The sequence below is a fragment of the Erpetoichthys calabaricus genome, chromosome 1 (genome assembly GCF_900747795.2).
Source record: "Erpetoichthys calabaricus chromosome 1, fErpCal1.3, whole genome shotgun sequence".
Taxonomy (NCBI): domain Eukaryota; kingdom Metazoa; phylum Chordata; class Cladistia; order Polypteriformes; family Polypteridae; genus Erpetoichthys; species Erpetoichthys calabaricus.
The window spans coordinates 190,581,944-190,602,826 of record NC_041394.2 but is presented as its reverse complement, the minus strand read 5'-3'; the positions used below and the strand labels follow the sequence as shown (position 1 = coordinate 190,602,826).

The following is a 20,883-nucleotide window of genomic DNA, read 5'->3' as shown; positions in this document are numbered from 1 at the left end:
TCTTTTGTAAAATTCAAAAGCTTGAATACCAGATACTGATTTGGGCATTGCACAAAAATATTACAGTACATGTGACTACAATACCCATCTAAGGCACCAGCAATGACAATGTTTGTGATAAACAATATGGCTGCAGCCACCAGAATAAGTAAAAAATGGAGTGACTCACAAAAAAGACTGGCAACAACATAGCACAGGTGACGTTATCAAAAATATTGCCAAAATTTGGAAAAATTGACGTAAGTAATTTTAAAAATATGCTTACAACCAATCTGTGTTAATAATAGTACTCTGGTGTAAATGACGTAATATTTCTGCAGAATTGGTTTGTAGAGACATTAACATTTTGATCCTAATGACCTAAACTTTGAATATACTGTAATAGTATCTACTTTTCTTCATGACACTTAGTAGTAAAATTTTATAATATTCCCAAAATGACTTTGTTTATTTTAGAGTCAGAGGAATTGAAGTGTACTGACAAGACAAGAACCAACCCTTAACAGGAGACCAGTTCATCACCAGGGTCAATCATGTATGCATCCACACTCACACTTAAACAAGACTGGAATTGCAAATCTATAGATTTATTGATAAATATTCAGCAAGCATCAATGTTATTAAAAAAGTCTTACATTTCATCTATTTGGGAACCTAGCTGAGACATCTTCATTGTATGAGAAGAAAACCAACTTAGAAATGATGAGAATATGCACATTCTACACACAATTTCTATATTTTTATTTTTTCATACTGTAGTACATCAAATGAATTCTGCATTACGTTTTAATACATAAAATACAACATTGAGTAGTATTTTGCATGGCTGCCTCACAACTCTTTCACCTGGGTTTGATTCTTGGCCAAGTCTCTGTCTGCGTGTAGTTTGTATGTTTTCAGTTTGTCTGTGTGGAATTTCTAGGAAATTCCAATTTCCTATAGTAAATCTTAATGCTAAATTAGGTCAGTGTAAGCTAGTGTGGGTGTGCCATGTGATGGTGTCATGTCCGGGTTCATCCTTGACTTGTGTCTCTTGTTTCCAGAATAGGTTTCTGTGATGCTAAGGTCAAAAAAAGAGGCTAGAAAAACTGGTAGATGAAAGATCAATTACTGTGCCAGCATGTTTTGATTGCTCACCTCCAAAACAAAGACCAAGTGTTATTTTCGATTCTGTAAAAATCATTTTATAACTTGGAGTGTTTATTTTAGAAAATGTGAATAAGGATAAACCTACATAAATATAAATGTGAGTGGAAGGAAGGCATCTGTTTACAGTCTAGACGAGCAGTTAGAAGGGTGTCTCACTTCCTTGCATCACTGAGTAAAATCTAAATAAATAAATAAATATGGTTCAGCTTGACACACACTTCCAGGAAACATACTCATAGTCATGACTGAAGCCAAACGCCCAGGCGGTCTGGTGCTTGGCAAGGGATCATGTTCATGTACTAATAGTTTATTAACACAACTTTTAAGTAATTATGCAGGGAAAAGGGACAAATAAAGTTAAGTTAAAAACCAGCTAGCTGGTTTTTGAAATATAATTGGTAAAGAATTTTTGCTGAGGTAAATGTAATGTCAACCTTCAGAAATTCAAGGCATGGGGACAGTGCAGTATGTGTTTTTTCTGACATGGTGTACTTTTTCCTCTGTTGCCGGCTGGAATATCATTTTGCTGTTGGTTTTGCTATTTGAAAGTAGGAAAAGCACACAAAGAGCGACTATCTTGTGGCAACTGACTCCTTTAAGTAAGGAAACAACAGAAAAAGAGAGAGGCAGATAATCATATATTTAAAGCACATGGCACATGACTGGTGTTTTTTTTTACTCTCCAAAGGAAGTAAAGTCTTGGTCCTGTCTCCATGTGGACAGAGCATTTACAGTCTTAAAATGTTTTAATACTTGCAAAGAAACTCTTAATTATTTTTCAGGATGCGTGCATGATGCTGGAATTATCATATCATCGTGCACTCTAATATTGGTGAATGCTAAGTTAATCATCCATCCATTTTCCAAATCTGCAATATATCAGAGTTTCTGGGAGCTGGAGCCAATCAAAGAAACATTTGATGTAATTGAGGAATTAACTGTAGATTAAATGCTAATCAATTGCAGGACTTGCTCATTCACACATCGACACTGTCATACTGCTCAGCTAAGACATAGAGGAAATAGAAGTACCCTGAGAAAATTGGCACAGACAAGAGCAGAAATAACAAACTTTACAAAGTGAGTGACCTGACCAAGAATTGAAACCTGACCCTTTCCTCTGTAAGGCAGCAGTACTAACCATTGTGCTTTCTTGTATTCTTGAAAACATAATTATTAATTTCTGTTTTTTTTCAGCTATAGTCAGATTGGAATTCTCACAACAAGCTGAAGTGTTTAAAGTTTCTATGGGGGATATCATTCTTTATGAGACTTGATTTTCCATGACTCAATGACACTTTTTTGGACTAGTTGTCACATTCAGGGCCAAGATCCATCTTTGCATCCATTGGTACAGTACCTGATTAAGGTCTAAGTACCCATAACCATGATTACAATAAGACTAAAAAGATGAAAAGCTTGATGCAAATTATTATAATAAGTAGTGATTTGAAAGCAAAATTAGTCACTTAACTTCTCTAAAGCTGTTTTTTTATTTTATTGTGTTTTTCTCTTTTTTTGTAATATTAACAGCAGCAGGAGCATTCTTAGAAAGCAGTTTTCTTAAAATAAAACAATTGTGTAGATACACCAAGAGAATTAACCTCATGGTTCCTCTTAAACATCTTGATGATACAGTATCATGTCATAGAAATTTTATGTTGCTCGTTGATAGTAACAGCTGACCTTAATTTTTTTCCAAAATCAGAATTTTGTTTTTTTGCTCTTCTATTGTATGTTACATAGTGGCATGTTTAATGTCTATTAACATAATCTAATTTGTTTGCACATAATTTCAGAATTGTTGTTTTTGTCTTACTTTGTCTTGCATTTTAATGTTTTCACACTTACGTAAGCCTGTTAGGAAGTTTGCAATATAATGTACAATTCAATATCTGTATTGAAATACATAGGAAGCTATATAATTATTCCATCAGTTGGCCTCCTGTGTTTTGAGCTCAACTGCCAGATAGATATATAAACTGTGATTAGTTGCAAAGAAGCAAAGGTGATCAAAAGACAGAACATAGTTGGTTCATAGTTACATTCTTATGTAAATTTATTTATTATTAATCTACTAAGAAATAGTGTTTATAGGACTGAGTTTGTACTTTTGTGCTTGTGGTGTCATCTGTGAAAGTGAAGGTCTGCATGTGCTCTAAAATTACAATCTTCCTGTTTTGGAGGTCTTCAGCATCCAGCTTTTTTATGTACAGGATGTAGGCTGATAGTGAATGGGAACAGCTGAGATGCCAGAATGTGTTTTTAGTTTTTGGAAACAGCAGGCAGTTGTGTGCAGTAAGCAGTTTATTGATCAAACTGATGAATGAATTTTCCACTTAAGGCAGCTGTGTGAACACCATTATAGTTTTCTGAACACTATGTGATGAGAGTAGGGACTGTGAAATATGACACATTGCAATTGTTACCATGACAACTGCTAATATCTTTTTCCCCTTCATTTTTTCGCCTCCTGATGTTTTGGTGGCAAGGTGATAACCACCATTGTTTCATTTTTCTGAGGTATAGCTTCAAGATGTAAACCCAGTTTTATTTAACGTTTCTTTTTTTTATATGATTTTTTTCTCACCCTTAACCTGATGAATAATTTTAAACCAGAGTATTGTTACATCTGTAAATGTTTGGAACCTACAAAGATATTTTCAAGATAAAAATAAGTAAAACACAGAATTACTATAATAAATCTGGAGAGGCTAGACAATTCTTGTAGCGAAACTGAATATAAAAAATCAAGCGAGTCGAGTTAATGAGATATGTTCATATGCCATTAGTTACATCTGGTATTGGAAATGTCAAGGAAATACTTGGCTCTTTATGAAACTAGTACCTTAACTTTGTTTAAGAGGAGTTGAGAAATAAATGGAAAAAATATTGTTAATGAAATAATAACCTTTGGATGTTAAAATTCTCTCTTTTATTATGAAGAGGATAATGATATACAGTAATATAATAGTAGTAATAATAATATTTTATAGTTATCATCACAGCAATAATGTAAAACAAGGTGAAAATGAATTGCTTGTATGTAACAGTGGAATACATTGTAACTTTAGGTGTGAATGTGCTTATTGCTCTGTTTTCTGCAACCTCCCTGGCCATGAACTCTTTTTGCATCAGAAATGGGGATATGCCTTAGACATAGTATGTGCATTTTCATTCATGAAAATCTGAGCTCCATGAAAGTATAATATATAATTAAAGTGTAGCAGAAGACAAAGAAAATGAAAGTGCAACCTACCTGACTGAGTTGATATGGTTCTTAAATGCTTTCTGTGATTCCTTGGTCTTCTGTGGTTAAAACCATTTTAATAACAAGCAATCTGAAAAATATTATTTGTACATCTGTTAACACCATCTACATATTCACATCTTTGATTTAAAGTGGAACTTTTCTTCAAACAGCACAAGACCACGTTAGTAGGGCTGCAATGGAGTTCATTATATTAGCTGTAATCTAAGACTGGCCTGTATATATAAAATATAGGTCAGTGTAAATGTGCAGTTTAGATTCACAATATGCTGAGCAGAAGATAAGTACCTTAGGGAATGTAGTTACTTGCCTGTCGTTTTCTTCTGCATTTTTAAAAGATTAATTTTTGTGCAGCTTTAGGAAGAAAGGCCTGTGCTAAGTCATTTTATTTCTTCTTCCATGTAAGTGATATACTTAAAGGTCATGTAAAAATAAGTATCTTATAAGTTGACAATAAAATGGCACAATAGACAGGAAAGTCCTTTAGGATTAAGAGTAATGTTTCCTGCTTTGACATGTCCTGTTTTACTGATCAGACTTGCTAGGAACAAACACTCTTTGAAGTCTACAAAGAAATAAAATGTGCATTTTAAAGAATGGGAATACATCAATGACTTAGTCAGTCAATGTTGATGACCTAGGACTACATTGGATTGCTTAATTCATTTTCTTTAACATAAAAGGGATTAATAATTGCACTTAGTTTAAAAGAATTAGATTTTTGTACAAGTAAGCCTAAAGTATTTTAAAAACCTTGTTGACAGATTTTTCCTTTCAGAGTGTCTGAGATTTATTCATCTAAGTTTGCAAAGGCTATTTGAAATTCTTTATTGATGCCTGTGAATGCCAGTGATCTTTGTTGTCATTTTGTGCAACTGAACATTTTTTATGTATTTTGATCAAAATTATGCAGATAGTTTTTTTTAAAAGATGATCACTGTTCTGAGTTGAAAAAGTTCAAAACTAAATGCTCCTATAAATTCTTTTGAAATCTGTAAGGTGTTCATGTCATAGATATTTAAGTTTAGTCAGTGAGTGAGCAAACACACACATAATTTTAAGAAAATACACCAAATATATTGATTGTGGATATGGACTCTTTTTCCTCAGATTTGGATGAATCTCATGTTTTATTTTGTTTAACTATCAGTATTTATTCTTATTAGTATGTAGAAAAAAGAACATGAAAATATATGACATTTGTTTACATACTGTGTGTATGTATGTATACACACAGTATATACTGAGAGTATACATACTAGCACAAGTGTAAGTATACTCACAACTGGATTGTTAGGACATTGCCTGTGTTCTTCATGTGTTTGTATGGGGGTTTTCTCTAGGTATTTCTGTTTTCTCCTTAATTCCCAAAAATGTACGTGTTAGGTTAAGTGACAACGCTATATTGGGTAGATAAGATGGAGTGTGAGTGTGTGCATGAGTGGGCTGTGCAGGGATGATAAACAATTGTAAAAATGTATTTGTGCAATTATGTAATTGTGTTGTGGTATTTTTAAGGGGCAGATAATAGAGGAAAATTATTACTATGTACAGTACATCTCATTTATTGATTGTTCTACCTTCCATAACAATTAATATCCAGCCATCCATTTTCCAACCCGCTGAATCCGAACACAGGGTCACGAGGGTCTGCTGGAGCCAATCCCAGCCAACGCAGGGCGCAAGGCAGGAACCAATGCCGGGCAGGGTGCCAACCCACTGCAGGACACACACACACACACACCAAGCACATACTTGGGACAATTTATAATCTGCAATCCACCTAACCTGCATGTCTTTGGACTGTGGGAGGAAACCGGAGCAAACCCACACAGACACGGGGAGAACATGCAAACTCCACGCAGGGAGGACCCGGGAAGCGAACCTGGGTCTCCTAACTGCGAGGCAGCAGCGCTACCATGCCGCCACCGTACCGCCCGTAACAATCAATATATGTGACAAAAACCACAGGATGATCAGATAGAACTAATCAGATTGTTTTCAACTGCTGATGCTGTTACAAACAGATAATGTGCTATTATTTAACTGACAAAGGTTCCTGAGTCAGACTTAAAGAAAATAGTGGAAATGGAAGCTGTAGTATATTACTGTGAAAGATGGATAACAGTGAAAGGACTTTAAAATGCTGAAATAGAAGGACATTGAAAAAGATGTTAACTGTAAGTCTTAAATATAAAGTTGTAAAGAGAAAAAGGCTAGTAAAAAGAAAAGGGTAAAACCACTGAGATACACAATACAACTTAACCGCACAACACATTGTTACAGAGTATATACAATTTGTAAACTCTGCATATTATTCATGCCTGGCTATTTTAATTATTGTAAGAAAATAATGATGCACTGCAGACATCTGTGTAAACATGTTTTTTTCACATTACTCCTGGTTTTTTGTTTTCCACATTGCAGTGTTATCTGTGTTCTGACAGACTTAGTTAACTTTATCTGGATTTTTGTTGCTTCAATTTCTGCTGGGATAGACACCAATTCCCTATGATCCAGGCAAAGACAACATAATAGAGATGTAGGACTGAAGGATGAAATTATTCAAAGAACACTTTGAAAGTAGATGGTACAAAAATTGAGTCACAGTATGTTCTTTGTTATCTGCCAAAATCTTATAAAAATAAACCTTAGTATTTAAAAAAATGTATCAGGCAAAGATGATTTAGATTATAGTTTGATCAGAACATGTGAGTAGAGTAGAGAATTTTAAGTTCATGTACTGTAGTTCTTTGAATTTTGCCTACATGCAGCAAGAAGCAACTGTGGACAAGAGGCGCATTTCAAATACACATTCAGATGCGCTAATTGCCGAGTTCTAAGGTGCAACTTCTATAACCATTGGGATGCCTCATCAGACATGCTTGAAATTTTGAATGAACTCTCAAACTGATTTTGAACCAGAACGTACACATGTTATGGTACAATATCTTTCGATTTTGTCTGCTTGTTTCTCTTTCTTACAGTGTTGTATAGTACACAGTTGCTTTTGTAACATGTTAGTTACTGTGAGCTTATGTTATCTGATCCCACATTTAAGATTTCTTAACTTTAGATGTTTCAAATATTGCACTACATTTGTTATTTCCCTTGCTTATTTGTCAATACAGTGCTCATACAGATACACACATGCATTAAAGAACAAATGCAAAGACTCCATGTACCTGTCAGAACCTTTTAATATGACTATGCAGATTTTCATATCCATTTTTTTCATTGGGTCAGCTCACACATTTCCTTCAGACAAAATTTCCCAGCCTGTTTCTCCTTTTTTGTTTCTCTCTGTCTGGCTACGGACACCATTTCCTGCTAGTGATCCTTTAACTACATCCTAATTTTCCGTTGACTGAAGTATTAGGGTTCTCTTTTTCATGCAGAGGTCAAAGCAAAACAATCGAAGTCTCAAGACTATAAGGCCTACTTCCTTGATCAGAATAGGCAGTTCCAATATGAAGTTAGAGAAAGCTTTGCCTTACTGAAACTTACTAGTTTTAACCTCAGTTACGCAAAGCAACATGTACTTATTCCTGGTGGATTAAATATGCTTTTATTTATCTAACTTCAAAATTTGAAATAAGAATTTGCTATTTTTTAAGTAAAATTAGAGTAGTTTTATCCTTTACTTGCCCATTTTCCTGAGAGTTCATCAAGTGTATTTATTAGAAAAACATTAATTTTAATGGTTTAATTTCCAAAGACAGCTTTTATTAGTAAAGGAAGATCAAAGCTCAGCAACTTCAATAGCCAGATGTTTTTCAAAGAGGCAGAATGCTGCAGCTGAACAATCCTTTTCAGTTATAATCCTTACTAGCCAACCCGTGGCGTAGCATACGCCGCATAATCAGGCCGCTTTTTTAATGATTTTTAAGCACAGGGAAAAAATTCACATTTGAAAAATCCGTAATTTAATAAACCACCAAGAAAAGTAACATTGTAACAATGCACGGTATGAACCAACATACAATTGTCCGTGACTGAAAACTCCCAAACTTCCAGAGCGAGGGACGGGGGTGGACGGCGCTCGGGCGCGGAGCACGGAACAGGAGGAGAGGGGAAGGATGCCCATTCTGCCCCCTCCGTCATGCTAGTCTGCTGATTTCCCGTTCAGTATGCACTGCCTGCTCATGTGCCCACCCCCAACTCGTCACATGAGTCGTTTTTGTCTTTGCACAGTCCACATGCACCTGTGAGTCACGTTGACTGTTCATTTTCCAAACAGCACCTCATTCGCTTTTGTCTCTGGTACAGTCCAAATGCACCTCTGAGCCACGTAGACTTTTCATTGTTCTTTGCGGTTCTGGCTGCTTTTCTATATATAATCCACCAAGTCACCCGACCATGGTAGTAGCGATGGTATGTGTACAAAGGGCAGGGACGTAATCAGTGCGAGCGTATGACCTGCACTTACTGGGAATTCCTCGTTCATGGGGAACAATTACAAGCCCCGGTTTCCAGCACGAATGGGGTTCAACGGCTTTCCCACGCCTCTCTGCGCCGGGTAAACACACTTTGATCCATTCAGTGTAGCGTGCGTGCAGTTACCTGATGCAGGAATCTGTATAACATTGAAAGAAGTGTTGTTTCCATGAAATACATTTGAAGCGGTGGCAATGGAAGGCAAATGAACAGTCAACATGGCTCACAGCTGGATTGACGCCGTGTTTTGTGTCACCCGACCATGGTAGTAGCGAGGGGGGGGGTGTTCAAAGGGCAGGGACGTAATCTGTGCGAGCGTATGACCTGCACTTACTGGGAATTCCTCGTTCGTGGGGAACAATTGCAAGCCCCGGTTTCCATCACGAATGGGGTTCAACGGCTTACTCACGCCTCTCTGCGCCAGGTAGACACACGTTGATCCATTCAGTGTAGCGCCTGCAGTTACCTGATGGAGGAATCTGTATAACATTGAAAGAAGTGTTGTTTCATGAAATACATTTGAAGCAGTGGCCATGGAAGGCAAATGAACAGTCAACGTGGCTTACAGCTGGATGTGGACTGTAGCACAGACCAAAGCGAGTGAGTATGTGTTTGGACGTGGGAGGACGGTGAGAGTTGCCAGGCGGGGCTGTGAGGTGCGTTCCCTATCATGTGGGAGGAGGGTTAGTTTGTGGGTGGGGCTTCGTCGTTCGTTTCCCATGTTTTGCAATGGTGGACGTGTCGTAACCTAAAAGAATAATGAAAAGTCAACGTGGCTCAGAGGTGCATGTGGACTGTAGCACAGACGAAAGCGACTTATTACGGGGTGGTTGGTGAGTTGTTGCGTTTGGGCACATGAGCAGGCAGTGTGAATGCCTGGAGAGCGGGGGTGAACGCGGGCCGGGGAATAAGGAGTGTTGGTGGGCGGGGAAACGGTCTCCATGTTCCTGCAGGACCATCTAAGAAGAAGCATGTTTGTTGCGGATGCAAATCACTGTATGTAGCGTGTAAAACAGTTTGCGATCGTGGACACCATCCTGCGTCGTAACCGAAAAGTCAACGTGGCTCAGAGGTGCATGTGCACTGTAGCAGAGATGAACGGGAATGACGCCATGTTTTGTGAGTTGTCGCGTTCGAGTTGGTGGGCGTGGCTCTGTGATGCCGTGTTTTGTGAGTTGTCGTGTCAGAGTTGGTGGGCGTGGCTCTGTGAGTTGTTGCCCTATCCCATTTGGTGGGTGTGGCTGTCTTGTGTGCTCTCCATGGGTGTCTTATTTGTAGGCGGCTTAGTGAATTATATATATAGATTCTGAGACGCAGACTGTCATTCTGTTAATGTCTGCTACAAAAGTGAAAATCATATCTACTATAGGAATCATTTTAAGGTCTCAGTGATACAGCTAATTTTAGATAAAATGTTGAATAATATGATTTGATTTGTTGAGGACTGTAAGAAAAAAAATGAAATATGTATACTACTACTAGTGCAGAAGGAAACTAGCTGATTTAATTGTTACAAACCATTTTATCTTTGGTTTTTAGTTCATTAACACTGTCAAGATTCAGGGTTTAAGTTAAATTAATTATGTATCTTTTCACCATTACAGCTTAAATTATATACAACAGTTTATGTAAAATATCTGTGGACATTAAGAATAATGCATCGTTATTATGTTGGATGGACAGATTATTCAGAGTGTATTAATAACGTTAGTAACATTAAAGCCTTTAAACACTGTTATAAATGAACACTTTTTATGCATTCAAAGCACACAATTTTGACAACATTAATAGCTATCACTAACATTCCCTCTTTTGCCATTGCGGGTGCTAACCTAGCTAAGTTTATGTATACAAACACAATATATGAATATATGAAGCATGTCTTATAATGGACCCTGCCTTTTTGATTAACTTTTTGATTCGGTGGGCCTCTCTTGGAAGTGATATTACTAGCTCAGCATACCACAGTGTAGAAAATCGCACTGGCCATCACAGAGTTTTAGAATATGTGAAGGATGTCACTACCCACCTTAAAAGAGTGCAGTCATCTAAGAAAAAAAAACCTGCTCTGCCCTTTCTTATGGTGTTCCTCTGTGTTGTGAGAACAGTCCAGCCTGTCACTGATGTGGACCCCCAAGTACTTGTAGGAGTGTACCACCTCCACATGCATTACCTGAATAGTGACTAACCATAGAGGCTCTTTGGTGAGATGAAAGTCAATAACCAGTTCTTTGGTTATGCTGTTGTTAAGTTGCAAATAATTCCTTCTCCAACAAAAAACAAAGTTGTTCACATGACTCTTATACTCTGTCTCATCTCTCTTCTCAATATACCCGATTAGTGCAGAATCATCAAGTGACAGGACCTAGTGTTAAAGGGTGGAATGTGACCATAATGGGATGCACAAGGTCACCAGCACTGCTTCAGTATGCTGTGACATTCAAATGACACTCAGTTGGTATTAAGAGGCCTTGCTGATTCATGCTGCTTATGCCATATTACGACCCTATCTTCTACATGTCTCAACAGACATTGAAATTCTTTTGTTAATGCAACTTGTTTCCAGTCTCCAACAAGATGATCATCATCTTGATGTTCTTAGATGACAAGAGCAAGCATAGCATGGTCTTCTACTGCTATGTCCCATCTAAGGCATTGTGTAAATGCATATAATGTTATAAAGAGATGCTGTTTGAATGTTTTATGGCCTTTCTACTAGCTTAAATTAGTTTGTCCATTTTTGTCTGACCTTTGTCATTAACAAAGAACTGCTGCTCACTGGATGCTTTTTTAATTGCTCCATTCTCGATAATTGCTAGACAGTATTACACAGAAATCTCAGGAAGGCAGCAGTTTGTGAAATGCTGAAACCACAATGTGTGGCATTTATAGTACAGTCATGCCATGGTCAGAGTTGCTAAGATCATGCATATTGACAAATATAATGTTTGGTCAAACAATGACTAAAAATTTTGACCATGTGTGTATATAGTATACCATACCATACCATACCATACCATTTTTATTTGTTAAGCGCTTAAAAACACAGCATTACAACTGACCGAAGCGCTGTACAGTTAAAACAAGCAAGACTAAAAGCAAAATACTAAAAACAAACATTAAGAGAGAATTAAAACAGAGACACTAAAAACAGGTCAGGGGACCCAATAAAACAGAGAAATAGCAAAAAGCAAGTGGAAATAAGACAGGTTAAGAATTAAAAGCCAATGTGAAGAAGTGCGTTTTTAGGTGTGATTTGAATGTGGCGACTGAAGCGGCTTGCCTAACCAGTAAAGGTAAGGAGTTCCAGAGCCTAGGTGCACAGACGGAAAAAGCCCTTTCAACACGAACTTTAAAACGTGCCTTGGGAACGGTTAGGAGTAGCTGATCTGCGGATCTAAGAACACGAGGGGGATTGTGACGATGGAGCAAGACACTCAAGTAGGCAGGGTCTAGACCATTTAGTGCCTTATAGGTTAAGAGGAGTATCTTAAAATCAATTCTGAATCTAACCGGCAGCCAGTGTAGGGTTTTTAAAATCGGTGTAATGTGTTGGCTTCTGCTGCTTCCAGTTAAAAGCCTTGCAGCCGCATTTTGAACCAATTGGAGTCTAGAAAGAGTGGCTTTACTAATACCATATAGGCAGGAATTAGAATAGTCGAGCCGGGACGTAATGAATGCATGGATTACTGATTCCAGGAGGTGGTAAGGCAGAATTGGTTTGAGTTTGGCAATTTGCCAAAAAGCAGGATTTTACTGTGCTGTTGACTTGAGCATCCATTTTCAGGACCATATCCATTTTGATTCCAAGATTGGAAACAGACGAAGTTACTGGAATGGGAAGAAAGTCGAGGCCAAGGGGTAAGGTCTGTTTGCGGTCAGGACTAAAAACAATGACCTCGGTTTTTGAATCGTTCAGGTGAAGGAAGTTTACAGCCAGCCAGTCCTTAATGTCAGATAAGCAGTCGAGAAGAGGTTTAGTGGAGTTAGTTGACTTGAGGGAGAAATAAATTTGGCAGTCATCAGCATATAGGTGATACGAGATTGCATGTTTTCTAAAAATTGCACCTAAAGGCAGGATGTAAATTGAAAAAAGTAGTGGCCCCAAAATGGAACCCTGGGGGACACCACATGGGAGTGGGACTGATTCAGATGAAAAATCGTCTAGCATGACTCTAAGAGTCCTGTTGCAGAAATATGACCTGAACCAGTCGAGGGCTAAGCCAGATACACCAGCCCAGGATTCGAGTCGGGAGATCATGATGTCGTGGTCGATTGTGTCGAAGGCAGCAGATAAATCGAGAAGAACCATAATCACATGAAGTCCTGAGTCCAATGCCAAAAGGACATCATTTAGGACACGTAAATGCGCGGTTTCTGTGCTGTGTTGGGGCCTAAAGCCTGACTGAAAAAGGTCCATTACCTGATGGTCCTGTAGGTGATGAATTAATTGCTCATAAACTACTTTTTCGAGTAATTTTGACTGGAAAGGTAGTTTGGAAATTGGACGAAGATTGGAGAAGACGGCAGGGTCAAGATCAGGTTTTTTCACGATTGGATGTACTACTTGTTGAGGGAGTAGGTTTACATATAGTACTAAAAAGCAAGCATATCTAATAAAATAGCCACTTAGTGTAAATTGTCGGACAACTTTAATTTGTTCAGTGTAACTAAATATTGGTGTGTATGTGAGTGTGCTATGCTTTGTATTAGCATTCCTTCCAGGGCTGATTCTAATTTTTTGCCTTATTCTGGTAGGATAGATCCCATTTTTGTCATGTAACAGTAATTGTGGAAAAAGTAATTTAAAAAACAATTGCATATTCATTCATGTAATATAAAAATAACCATTGTATTTAAAGTTTAATACATTATCAGAAATAAAGTTGTAAAAGAATTAAATGAAGCTTTCTTATCTTTGGCAAGAATACATGGCCTTAGCAATTCAGTTTGCAGAAGTCTTTCCTGACTGTTTTAATTTCGAAAAATAAATTTTTTTCTTTAATGCAATATTTTTTATTGTCAAATGAGGCTGAACCAGAGTTTAAATTTTTATTATGCTTGGATTGAAGAAATTTTTTAATATTATGTTTGATTTTCTCTGATTCAGAGAAAGGGACCCAAGCTTTCGTTTTCTTGGAAATGGTAAGGGAAATGTGTAGACAAAGCAATTGTGATCACATTTTACCATAACATCATTATGCCCTTTAAATTGTTCTAATAAAGAATTTCAAAATAAGTTTCACTCATTCATTTATTCAATTCCAAACTTATGACATTGTAATTCTTGATGTGATTATATACAGACGTCTGAGGTGAATACGATCTTCATTCAGGTGATAGCTGTGGTAGGAATGGTGTGTGAATTTATGCTGACAGATGGTTTTTAAATTTACTTTTGTAATAAGATACAGAATGATATTTTACAAAAGTATTGCTAACATTTAGTGAAGCACATAGGATTTTCAGTTATTTTTCTGCTTAATAGTTTCTTGATGGTAACACAACCACATTGCATTTTGTTGATTGCATGGGTGCATCGATTATTAATAGAATCAGAATCAGCTTTATTGGCCAAGTATATGTACACATACAAGGAATTGGACTCCGGTTTTACCTAGTATTGTCCCTGATGCTGTGAGATTGACTTAAGTGTTCATGAGAGTGATGGCCTGAGGAAAGAAACTGTTCACATGTCTGGTAGTTTTGGCGTACAGTGCTCTGTAGCGCCTACCAGAGGGAAGAAGTTGAAAAAGGTTGTAACCAGGGTGTGATGGGTCTGCAATGATGTTTTCTGCCTGTTTCCTGACTCGAGATCTGTATAAGTCTTGAATGGAGGGCAGATCAACACCAATGATTTTTTCTGCAATCCTGACTGTCCGTTGAAGTCTGTTCCTGTCCTGTTTTGTGGCTGAGCCAAACCAGACTGTGATAGATGAACAGAGAACAGACTGGATTACTGCAGAGTAAAATTGGATGAGCAGCTCCTGAGGCAGGTTGAACTTCCTGAGCTGGCGCAGGAAGTACAACCTCTGCTGGGCCTTTTTAACAATTGTGTTTATGTTTAGTTCCCACTTTAGGTCCTGGGAAATTGTGGATCCCAGAAACCTAAAGTTTTCCACAGCAGACACAATGCTGTTGAGTAGTGTGAGAGGGGGCAGCACTGGGGGGCTCCTCCTGAAGTCCACTGTCATCTCCACAGTTTTAAGCTTGTTCAGCTCCAGGTTGTTTTGACCGCACCAGAGGGCCAGCTGTTCGACCTCTCGTCTGCATACAGACTCGCCACTGTCCTTGATGAGGCCAATGACTGTCATATCATCTGCGAACTTCAGGATTTTAACAGACGGGTCTCTTGAGGTGCAGTCATTTGTGTAGAGGGAGAAGAGCAGAGGAGAGAGGACACATCCCTGGGGGGCGCCAGTGCTGACTGTTCGTGTGCTGGATGTGATTTTTCCCAGTCTCACTTGCTGCTTCCTATCTGTCAGGAAGTTTTTGATCCACTGGGAGATGGGAGCTGGTACAGTGAGCCAAGTGAGTTTGGTGTGGAGGACTTCTGGAATGATAGTGTTGAACGCCGAGCTGAAGTCCACAAACAGGATCCTAGCATATGTCCCTGGAGAGTCGAGATATTGCAGGATGTAGTGCAGTCCCATGTTGATTGCATCATCCACTGACCTGTTTGCTCGGTAAGCAAACTGTAGGGGGTCAAGCAGGGGGTCTGTAATGTCCTTCAGGTAGGTCAACACCAGTCTTTCAAAGGATTTCATGACCACAGACGTCAGGGCGACTGGCCTGTAGTCATTTAACCCTGCAATGGAGGTTTTCTTTGGAACCGGGATAATTGTGGAACGCTTAAGGCAGGCACTCAAATTATGAAAAATACTCAAAGTTAATAAAATCATTTGAAATTTTCATTCATTTGAATTAAACTGTACCACCTATTGATTGAAACAGCGTAATCTGTGCAGTCGGCCATAAGCATCTTTTACCAGTTCCACTTAAAAGATTGCCTGAAGCTCCCAGGCCAGTCAAGAGAAATAGTCCCTTTGACATGTCATCAATTTTCTCCTTTGAACATCTTCCAGAGGTCATCTTTTACTACATGCCCCAACCAACTCAGCTGATTCTTTCTGATTGTAATAAATGAATCTCAGTTCAGCTTTCTTGCCTAAGTATCCAAAATATTTGGCTTCTTGTTTGATTACACAATTACAGGATTGATAAAAGAACACTGGCCCAAGGTATTCAGATACCAAGTAGACTTAAGCATTGTGCTTACGCATGGTGTGTGTCTGTGTTTTTTATATCCACTGTAAAAAAACTAATGTTAAATTTACATTAAAGTACTGGCAGCTGGGTTGCCAGAATTTTACCTTAAAAAAAAAGGTGACAATATTTTTAGGTCTATAAAAATGTTATTTTTACGATAAAAAACTGGCAGCTGGGTTGCCAGAATTTTATCTAATAAATAAGGTGACAATATTTTTAGGTCTATGGAATAACTTTGTAGTAAATAACTGTTTTTGTCTTTACAACACATTCCAATAGAAGGGAATGTTTAACCAGAAATCCATGCACTGTAATAAATAAGCTAATCAATAAACCATTAGAAAATATCGTCAGGATCAAATACAAGTGCACAGTTTGCATCAGTAAAGTAACAACAATGAATAGCAAACATAATAATAATAATAATAATAAATTTTATTTATATTGCACTTTATATTTTAGCAATCTCAAAGTGCTACAGAGTAAAAATAGAATAATAAAATAAAAAAAAGAACAGAAGAGTCTATAAAATACTTTAACAAAATGACTTTCTAAAAAGATGAGTTTTTAGGTTTCGCTTAAAGGCCTCAGTCGACTGTGGGGCTCTCAGGTAATCAGGGAGGGCATTCCACAGCCTCGGCGCCACCGATGAAAACGCCCTGTCACCCATGCTGCTGAGCTTAGTTCTGGGGACTTGAAGAGTGTTAGTGAGTACAGAGCGGAGGGAACGTAAGGAGTTATGGGGGGTAAGGAGTTCCTGTAGATAAAGAGGGGCATGTCCATAAATGCACTGATGGGTAAGAAGGGAGACCTTGTACTCTATTCTGAATGAAACAGGGAGCCAGTGAAGGGTTTTCAGGATTGGGGTGATGTGATCATACTTTCGCACCCTCATCAGGATCCTGGCAGCGCTGTTCTGAATATACTGGAGTCTCTGGATACTCTTGCCAGGAATCCCAATGAGGAGTGCATTACAGTAATCCAGCCTGGAAGAGACAAAGGCATGGACGAGCTTCTCTGCATCTGCCAGGGTGAGTAATGGGCGGAGTTTGGTGATGTTCTTGAGATGGTAAAAAGATGACTTACAGAGATATTTGATGTGGGTGTCAAAAGTAAGTTGGGAGTCCATTCTAACACCCAAATTAGTAACAGATGTGGAAAGAGGAATATTTTGGCCAGAGAAAGTAATACTGGTGATGGTAGAAGAGCGAAGATGATGTGATGTACCAACTAAGATGGCTTCTGTTTTGGATCTGTTCAACTGAAGAAAATTTAATTATACACATTGAAAATGATTCATTGTTTAAGGAAGTTATGGCACATTGTCTCGTGGAGAAGTAAAGATTGTTTTTGTGGTGTATGGTGTCGTACAGGTGTGCCAGCTTATCAAATGCAATCCACTATAAATCAGTTTCCATAACCTCAAAAAAACCTTTCAGCACACAGGGAAAAATAAGTCTGCTAACTTTGATTTAAGTTTTTTTAAAATTTTGTTCACCAGGAACAATATGGTAAAAGGGGGCATGTCTTTATGGGTATAGCGTAACTTCGGTGTTACTGAAACAGTACTTTACTGTTGTACATTGTACAGTTGTTTACCGTCGCTGTTTAACAGTTTTATACTGTAAAATTAACAGCGATTTTTTCAATGTAACTGTAATGTATCAGTAAATGGTATGTATATTTTGAAGGTAGAAAAATATCAATTTTACAGAACTTGTCTGTAAAAAAATAATGAAATGTATTGTTTAAGATATACAGGTAATTTTCAGTAGAACAGAAGGTAACTTTTCTTTTTTTCAGAGAATCCTTGGTATCTGCAGATTCTATTTCTATGGCTTTGCTTATCCATTATTACAAAATTGTAACCCATTTCGCAACATCAGTGGTCTAATCCTGCCTATTCGTGACCATATGAAGTAAAAAAAACTCTGAGATGTCTATTGCTCAGCAGTGACACATGAGACTGAGCAGTAACAGGTCTGTGAACCAGAAGTCCGGGGCTTTATGCTGGTTCACTGAATGGATTAATGAGTGTCTGCCTGGCACTGAGAATCTTGGGTAAGCCATTGAACCCTATTCATGATGGGCACCAGGGCTTGCAGTTGTTCCCCATGAACCAAGAATTCCCAGTAAGTGCAGGTCATAAGCTCACACTGATTAAGTTCCTGCCCTATGTACACGCCACCCATTGCTACTACTGATTGTGTGATTCAGTGAGGTCCTTGAATCTACCTTGCTGCAGTCGCTTGTGACCACTGGTGGAGCACCAAGAAGGTTTTCCAAATTGAATATCTAAAAGAAGTAAAAGTCGTAAAAAGATTTCCGTAGGTGAACTTGCAGAAGGATCATTACTGAGCCTTGAAGGTGTGAGATTGAAGGTCTAACATTTTCCCAAGACCTGCACAGGACAGGATGTGTTGTGGTGAGCTTAGTTGATTTTTTGTAATTGACATTGTGTGTTTATGGCAACAGGTAGCAAAAGTGTATTTTGAATATATTTACCTACCTAAACTCTTTTTTCTCACAGAATCAAATCTTATATTATACATATATGTATAATATTACTAATATTACATATACATATATGTATAATATAATAGGATACCAAACATGGCAGTGGCATGGTGGTGAGCACTGCTGCCTACTGGATTCAGTAGAGATTAAATCATGTGATGTGTCATTGTTTGCACAGAAATTTCACCTTCTCTCCATGCCGGTATGATCAAATGCTAAAAAAATATTGGCCCCAGGGTGAGTATGTATAGCCATGTCATGTGTGTGCCCTTCCATAGACTGGAAACCAATGAAGGGTTGTTTCCTGCCTAGGTTCTGGCCCTCTGCAAACCTGAAATAGATCAACTGTGTTCCAGAATACATGTGTTTGTTTATGTGTAAATGAAAATACCACCCAAATTTATTTAAAAAATCGTGACAGTTAACAAACCAAATAGCCAATGATTAATTATTGACTGATTGCAAAAACTAGTCAACAAATATATCATTTACCTCCCAACTGTGTATATCACTTTGGGTTTTTTATTTTTTGTTAGTTGAATATAAGGTTGCAAAAGGAGTTGCAACTGTGTGGTGTTTGTTTCCATCCCTTTAGAAATATGTAGATTACTTTTAAAATATGCTTTCCTGTGTTTGTGCATCAAAGCTGAAAAGCATTCTTTCTTAAAGTGTTTAATAGACAAAGAATTCTTTATGTTATTAAATAACTGCATAAAGTTATTGAATTTTTCAGAATTTAGAAATGTTGATTTATATCTATATCAGTATAATTATAAAACTAAATGTAGTAAAACATATTTTACACTTTTGGGAACTACTAACATTGTGAATATATTTTAAAACTTTACCCACTGAAGACATTCTCTGCCTACATTTAGCTATTTTTGTAAAGAGGCACACCATTACTTACTGTCCACCAAAATTATAGACCATACAGAAGAATAATGTTTAATTTCTGAGACTATTTATAAGCATTCTTGTATTACAGAATTCTTTATACAGAATTTAATGAATGTGGTACACAGTCAGCAGTTTGTTATAAAGTAAGATTTATGTATTCCTTAAATTTTAAGGGAGATTTAACTTTTAATGTTTTTAAAGCTTACAGCTATAATCATTAGAATGCTAGAGTTTGCATTATTTTTCTAACATGTGGTTTAAAGTGTGTTTTTTTTCTCTTATAACAATTGAAGAATACTTTTGCTTCTAAAACAGGCACTCAAATGTTTATAAACCTAAATATAAGTGAGAATTAGAAGAGTAAGCATCATCTGGTTCTTCAGATGTTGGAGTATAGCCAATAGTATTTCACAGGGCACCAGGTGGTTAATCTTATGAAGTATTTTTGTGGAAAAATCAATAAATTAGACTTGAAATGACTCTTCTGCATTCTACAAATGATGTGACATATGCCTGCTGCATAGCAGCTGATAACATTTACCACTCTTTCAAGCAATTATGGTTTAACCAAAAGTGAAGTTCGTAATTACAAATGAAGAAAAAAGGCATGTTCTTGTAGAGATGTTTGAAGTTGTTTTAAAACCCTAAATATTGATTTGACAGTTTATAGTAAAGTGTACCTAATTTTCCCAATATGTAACTTAAGAATTGTCCAATAAAATATATATCCTTTACTTTTATGCTGATTTCTTTTTTTATACACTTTGGCCTTGGACCTCATAAATCAATCCTGGTCTATCACTAAGTCAATACTGGTTTAGTTTTCCAGAGCCTAATACTCAGACATTGTCTGGTTTGAAACGTCATCCAGTTGCTCCATGAATAAACTGCAACATGTTATATCCTCTACAGAGAAAGCTATTAGTTACCATCTTGAACATCTGAAAAAACTGCAGGCAGATTTTTACTGGTCATATACTTTCATCTGGGAAATGCTTTTGGTCCATTATATCCAATACTGCCCTTGCAACATTACTGATCCAGCTGCCCTCATTAAAGACCTTATGTGAAGCATAATAGTAATAATAATAACAATAAAAGGAGCAATATCACTTTAGGGCACTTAAGGTACATCCTCTGATATTGTTTTACATGGTTAAACATCTCCCATTTGCACTGTATGTTTATGTTTTGTTGCACTGACATTCATCCAGTCTGAAATTATGTTATGCCATATTTATATGGAGTGCAATACTACTGTATTAAGACTAAATTCAGCAAAACAAATTCCTTGCGAAAATAAAGATTATTCTGATTTCATTTTTTTCTTTTTACTTTTT

General features: G+C 37.3%; 1 protein-coding gene across 2 annotated transcripts in view; it reads left to right on the top strand.

The window, feature by feature from the left end:
- Positions 1-20,883, top strand: part of srgap1a (SLIT-ROBO Rho GTPase activating protein 1a) — a 247,898-nt gene that overhangs the window by 87,019 nt on the left and 139,996 nt on the right. The gene's annotated exons all lie outside the window — the stretch shown is intronic.